The sequence below is a fragment of the Notamacropus eugenii genome, chromosome 1, assembly GCF_028372415.1.
Source record: "Notamacropus eugenii isolate mMacEug1 chromosome 1, mMacEug1.pri_v2, whole genome shotgun sequence".
Classification (NCBI taxonomy): Eukaryota; Metazoa; Chordata; class Mammalia; order Diprotodontia; family Macropodidae; genus Notamacropus; species Notamacropus eugenii.
In genome coordinates, this window is record NC_092872.1 from 483222618 (window position 1) to 483228381 (window position 5764).

Here is a 5764-nt window from a genome sequence, read left to right on the forward strand (position 1 = left end):
AATAATAACTTTAGCAATAAGAGAAGAAAAAAATTCAAGGGATTAGAATAAGCAAAGAAGAAACTAAGCTATCACTCTTTGCAGATGATATGATATACTTAGAGAATCCTAGAGAATCAAGTAAAAAACTACTTGAAATAATAAACAACTTTGGCAAAGTTGCAGGTTACAAAATAAACTCATGTAAATCATCTACATTTCTATATATTACTAACAAAGCCCAACAGCAAAAGATAGAAAGAGAAATCACATTTAAAGTTACAGTAGGCACTATAAAATATCTGGGAGTCTACCTGCCAAAACAAACCCAGGGACTATATGAACACAATTACAAAACACTTTTTGCACAAATAAAGTCAGATCTAAGTAACTGGAAAAACATCATTTCTAAATTAATTTACTTATTTGGTTCCATACCAATCAAAGGTACCAGAAAATTCTTTTCTAGAGCTAGAAAAAATAATATCAAAATTCATCTGGAAGAACAAAAGGTCCAGAGTATCAAGAGAATTAATGAAAAGAAATGCTAAGGAAGGTGGCCTAGCCATACCAGATCTCAAATTGTATTATAAAGCAGTAATCATCAAAACCACTTCTTACTGGCTAAGAAATAGAGGGCTAGATCAGTGGAATAGGTTAGGTACTTAAGATGTAGCAGTCAATGAATACAGCAGATTACTGCTTGATAAACCCAAGGACCCCAGCTTCTGAGATAAGAACTCATTGTTTGACAAAAACTTCTGGGAAAACATGATAATAGTGTGGCAGAAATTGGGTATAGACCAATGCCTGATACCCTATACAAAAATAAAGTCCAAATGGGTACATGATTTAGGTATAAAGGCTGATACTATAAACAAATTAGAGGAGCAAGGGACAGTGTATTTGTCAGATTTATGGAGAATGGAGAAATTTGTGACCAAACAAAAGAAGAGAACATTACAAAGTGCAAAATAGATAATTTTGATTCCATTCAATTGAAAAGTTTTTGCACAAACCCAATGCAACCAAGATCAGGAGGAAACTAGGTAAGAATTTTTACAACTAGCTATCTATAGTCATATGAAAAAATGCTCTAAATCACTATTGACTCAAGAGATACAAATCAAAACAACTCTGAGGTACCACATCACACCTATCAGATTGACTAACATGACAAAACAGGAAGATGATAAATGCTGGAGAAGTTGTGGGAGAGTTGGAACACTAATTCATTGTTGTTGGAGCTGTGAGCTGATCCAACCATTCTGGAGAGCAATTTGGAACTATGCCCAAAGGGTTACAAAAATGTGCATACCCTTTGACCCAGCAATATCACTTCTAGGATTGTGTCCCAAAGAGATCATAAAAATGGGAAAGGGTCCCACATGTACAAAAATATAACAGCTCTCTTTGTGGTGGCCAAGAACTGGAAATCAAGGGGATGCCCATCAACTGGGGAATGGCTGAATATGGTATATGAATGTAACAGAATACTATTGCACTATAAGAAATGATGAACAGGAGGACTTCAGAAAAGTTTAGGAAGACTTATATGAACTGATGCTGAGTGAGGGGAACAGAATCAGGAGAACATTACACACAGTAACAGCCACAGTGCAAAAGGGCTGTTTCTGATAGACTCAGCCCTTCACAGCAATGCAAGGACCTAAAACATTCCCAAAGGACTCTTGAGGCAAAATGACATCCACATCCAGAGAAAGAATTATGGAATTGGAACACAGAACAAAGCAGACTATTTTCTCTTGTGTTTTGTTTTGTTTTGTTTTTTCTCATGGTTTCTCCCATTCGTTTCTCTCTCATTCTTTTCTCTCCCATTCATTTAAATTCTCTAATGGGTTGGTATCTCCCATCTTGCTCCACAGGTAGCTATATTTGATTTAAATTTCAAAATAACCACCCTTTTTCTTCTCCATCCTCTTTCAACCCTCCCACTCCAACATACCCATATTACTTGATCTTTCTCTTTCCCCTTCTATTATCTAGAAAACCCTTTTACTCTCAGACCCTCTCATTTTTATTTTCCCTCAGAATAGTACAACTAATCTTTGCTCCTGGGTTTTATTCCAGCCTCACCAGAATTGCACACTTCTTTTTCCCTGGGCAACATCTTTTTCACCCTCCAGCAAGTTCTCCAAGCCAACCTTACTCAGATTTAGAGAGGAGACACAAAATATAGGGACTCCAAGTCAGCCAGTATTCCTTTGTCAGCCAAGGAATCAAATTTTTTCTTTGCCCCTTACAGTAAAAGATCCAGGAATTTGAATCATAGCAAATATTGGTCTAAGAAACCTACCAGAGGTCAAATATACAACTATCTTTTATAAATAGAATGCCTGGAGGCTGGGAAAGCCCCTTAGCCTAAAAACAAAACAAAAATCCTCCCACTGCTGGTTAAGGGTTGAAATTATAGAGCTTCAAAGCAAAAAGTTTAGATTTTAAAATGCAAACCTTCCCCAGAATGTAGAAACTCAGGTTATCAGTCCTTTATATCTTAAGTGGAAGGATTTGTTTCTGTTGTTTGTCCTTTGTTCTTGAAGAAAGCCATGACATCAGGAAGTGATGCCTTGACTAGCAAGTGTATTGGATAGAAGTGAGGGAGGGCTGTGCAAAGTCACCAGCCTCACTTTCCCCTCTGGAACCATCTGGAGCCAGCAGTAAGACATAGATCAGGATGACTGGAGATGGCCTCAGATGCAGCGAGTAGAAGAAAAAGTAGTGATCAGGAAGGGTTCTCCAGATTTTTAGGGCTGAAAGGGACATGTGAGGTCATCTAATTCAACCTCTTCACTTTAAGAATTACGGCCCAGAGAAGTGAAGGGACTTGCTCAATCAGAATTCAAGTCCATCTCCTCTGACTCCAAATTTAGCACTTTTCTGCCTGACCATATTATTTCTGGGCTGTTAAAAGTAGTTCCCCAGAGGGTTGGGGAAGGGAAGGGGTTGGAGGGGACACAATTACAGACTTTACTTTTTTTTCTAAGACCAAATGGCTGATAAATTCTATGGTTGGTGGCTGGCATCCCTGTTGAGCAGGCAACAATAGCTGAAGAAGGTCACACTTGGCCTGTCCTTAGAGGATATTTGAGATCAGTGCTATAGGAAGACTCCGTATCTAAGACTTGAGGAAGAAGAATGTCTCTGGAAACCCTAGGTGCCAATGCCTGAGTCTTGCTGCCCCACAGCACCCCCCTCCCAAGTTAATTCATTCATTTTTAGATGTCTCACCCTAGGATCCAACCTAGCTTATTGGTGATTAGGGTATGCAAATCCCACAATGAGCCAACTAAATCTATTGACTGGCTCTAGAAACCAGAACATGTTTCATTTTCTTATTGCATTTGTCTTCCAACCATTTCTAAGTCATCTCATTAACTGCCTATCAGCACATGAGTTTCTCCCCCACCTTTTCCACTTCTCAAAACAAATTCCTTTCCCTAGTCATCATTCACCTAGTTTGCTTCCCATGTTAGAAGTAAGTTCCTTGAGGACAAGGACTGTTTTTTGGTTTTGTGTGTTTTTTTTAAAGTATATCCATAGGGCTTAGCTTTTAAAACTCTTCATAACCTAGCTTCTTCCTACCTTTTCCATCCCATACCTTACTTGCCATTCAACATACCTTGAGATCCACTGGATCACACTGGAACATGTGATATACCCTCTCCTGATTAAGTTCGGTCTCATTGGTTGTGCCCTTGAAATGCTCTCCCTTCTTATTGGTCTCCTTGGCTTCCTTCAAATTCCAGGTCCAAACTGATACTCTATAGGAAATTCTTCCCAATCTCCCTTAAAGCTGGGACCTCCTCTCTCAGATTACCTCCAATTTATCTGTATTTAGCAGTTTGCAAGTTGTCATTCTCACTAAATTGTGAACTCCTAGAGAGAGCAAAGACTGCCATTCTTTGTATCTCTAGTGCTCAGCGTAGTGCCTGGCACATAGTAAATGCTCAATAAATGCTTTTAACTTAATTAATTTATTTGGGAAGCAATAGTTTCAAAACTGTTTTATTAAAAACCTGCTTTGCACCTGTAAGCATAGCCACTCATACACACTTTCTCCAAATGTAAACTATATTCTTGAAAAGTTCCTAGATTTTTCAAGGCTTAGTGGGCTCAACCTGACCTCTGTTCTCTGGGGGACACACTTCTGGGGTTAATCCACTGCCCCTAAATCTTGATTTACTAACATGCTCATGGAGTGGGAGTGACTGGAGTGAAGGGAGGAGTATTACAATTAATTAATTTTCTCCTTTAAGTAGAAAGTCCTTATTGGTTCAACACTTATTGAAAATCTTTCCAAAACACACGATCTAATCTGAATTAATAATAGGCAGAACGGCTGGCTCCCTGCTTGCATCTGAAGGATGCTAAGAAGATATTTCCTGTTCCCTCTATCCATCATAAACCTGAAATTCCACCATTAGATACTCATTTTTCTTGTATTCTGAAAGCTTCTGGGGTTTCTCCAATATCCATTTTCCAGAATCAATGATCTTTTCCCCTCAGCTACTACAAAAGTTCCTTGAGAGCATTATACACTCTAATTTCTATGAGAGAATTCACTGACATTTGAGGGGTAGCTGAGGGGCAGCTGCTTCAGGGCATTACTCAGCAGGAGATGGGAGAAGGGCCAGGAGAGACAACTTTTAAATGATCATCTCTGGGCATATAACGCTCAAATCTATATTATACAATCCTCATTTCTCTCCTGAATTCCAGTACCTAATCATCTACTGACTGCTGGACATCCCCATATGGATGTCCCATAGGTATCCCTAGAACATAACTCATTATATCTTCCTCCTTTCAAAAACAAAAAAGCTCAAAAAAAAAAAAAGCCTAACAAACCACTCCCTTCTATAACTTTCTGATTTCTGTTGAAGGTACCACCATCTTTCCAGTCACCCAAATTCCCAATGAGTCATCTTTGACTCTTCATTATTAAATTTAAGTGTTTCATGACAGCTGAATGTTAAACATGTACTAGCAAATCCCTGACTGCATGTACATTCTATACTTCAGAGTATGTGACCAGACCTGCAGTTAAGTGGCAAAGTAAACAGAGTGCCTGGCCTGGAATCAAGAAGACCTTGGTTTAAATCCTACCTCAGTACCTCAGACACTTACTGGCTGCATGAACCTGGACAAGTCATTTAACTGTTGCCTCAGTTTTCCCATCTATAAAATGAGTTGGAGAAGGAAATGGCAAGCTACTCCCCAGTATCTTTACCAAGAAAAACCCAAGTGAGATCATGAGAGTCAGACATAACTAGAAAACGACTAAACAACAATAACAAATATCCAGGTCTATCTAATAAAGAGCCATATCATAACAGCATTCCATCATGTCTTTACCTATATAGATACACACACACACACACACACACACACACACACATACACAGTGATGAAGCAGGCATTATCACAACTCTCATTTCCCTATATGGAAAGCAAGAAGAGTTAGTATGTTATATAATGTTAACTGTACAGTAAATAGGAACAGAACCACAAGTGTGACCCAGTACTTTTTACCACTAGTTAGAAGAATTGAGTTCCAATCTTTACTCTTGGTCTGGAATACCTTGGGCCAAACACCTTATCTCTCTGGGATTTAGTTTCCTCACCTCATTGTTGGATTTAGTTAATCTTTGGGGTCCCTTCCAACTTTAAATCCCATCTATGGTTCTTGCATTGGGATCCTTTCTTTCAAAATCTGTTGGAGTCTGCTACCTAACAGGTACAGCAGATATGCAAAGGGCAGGGC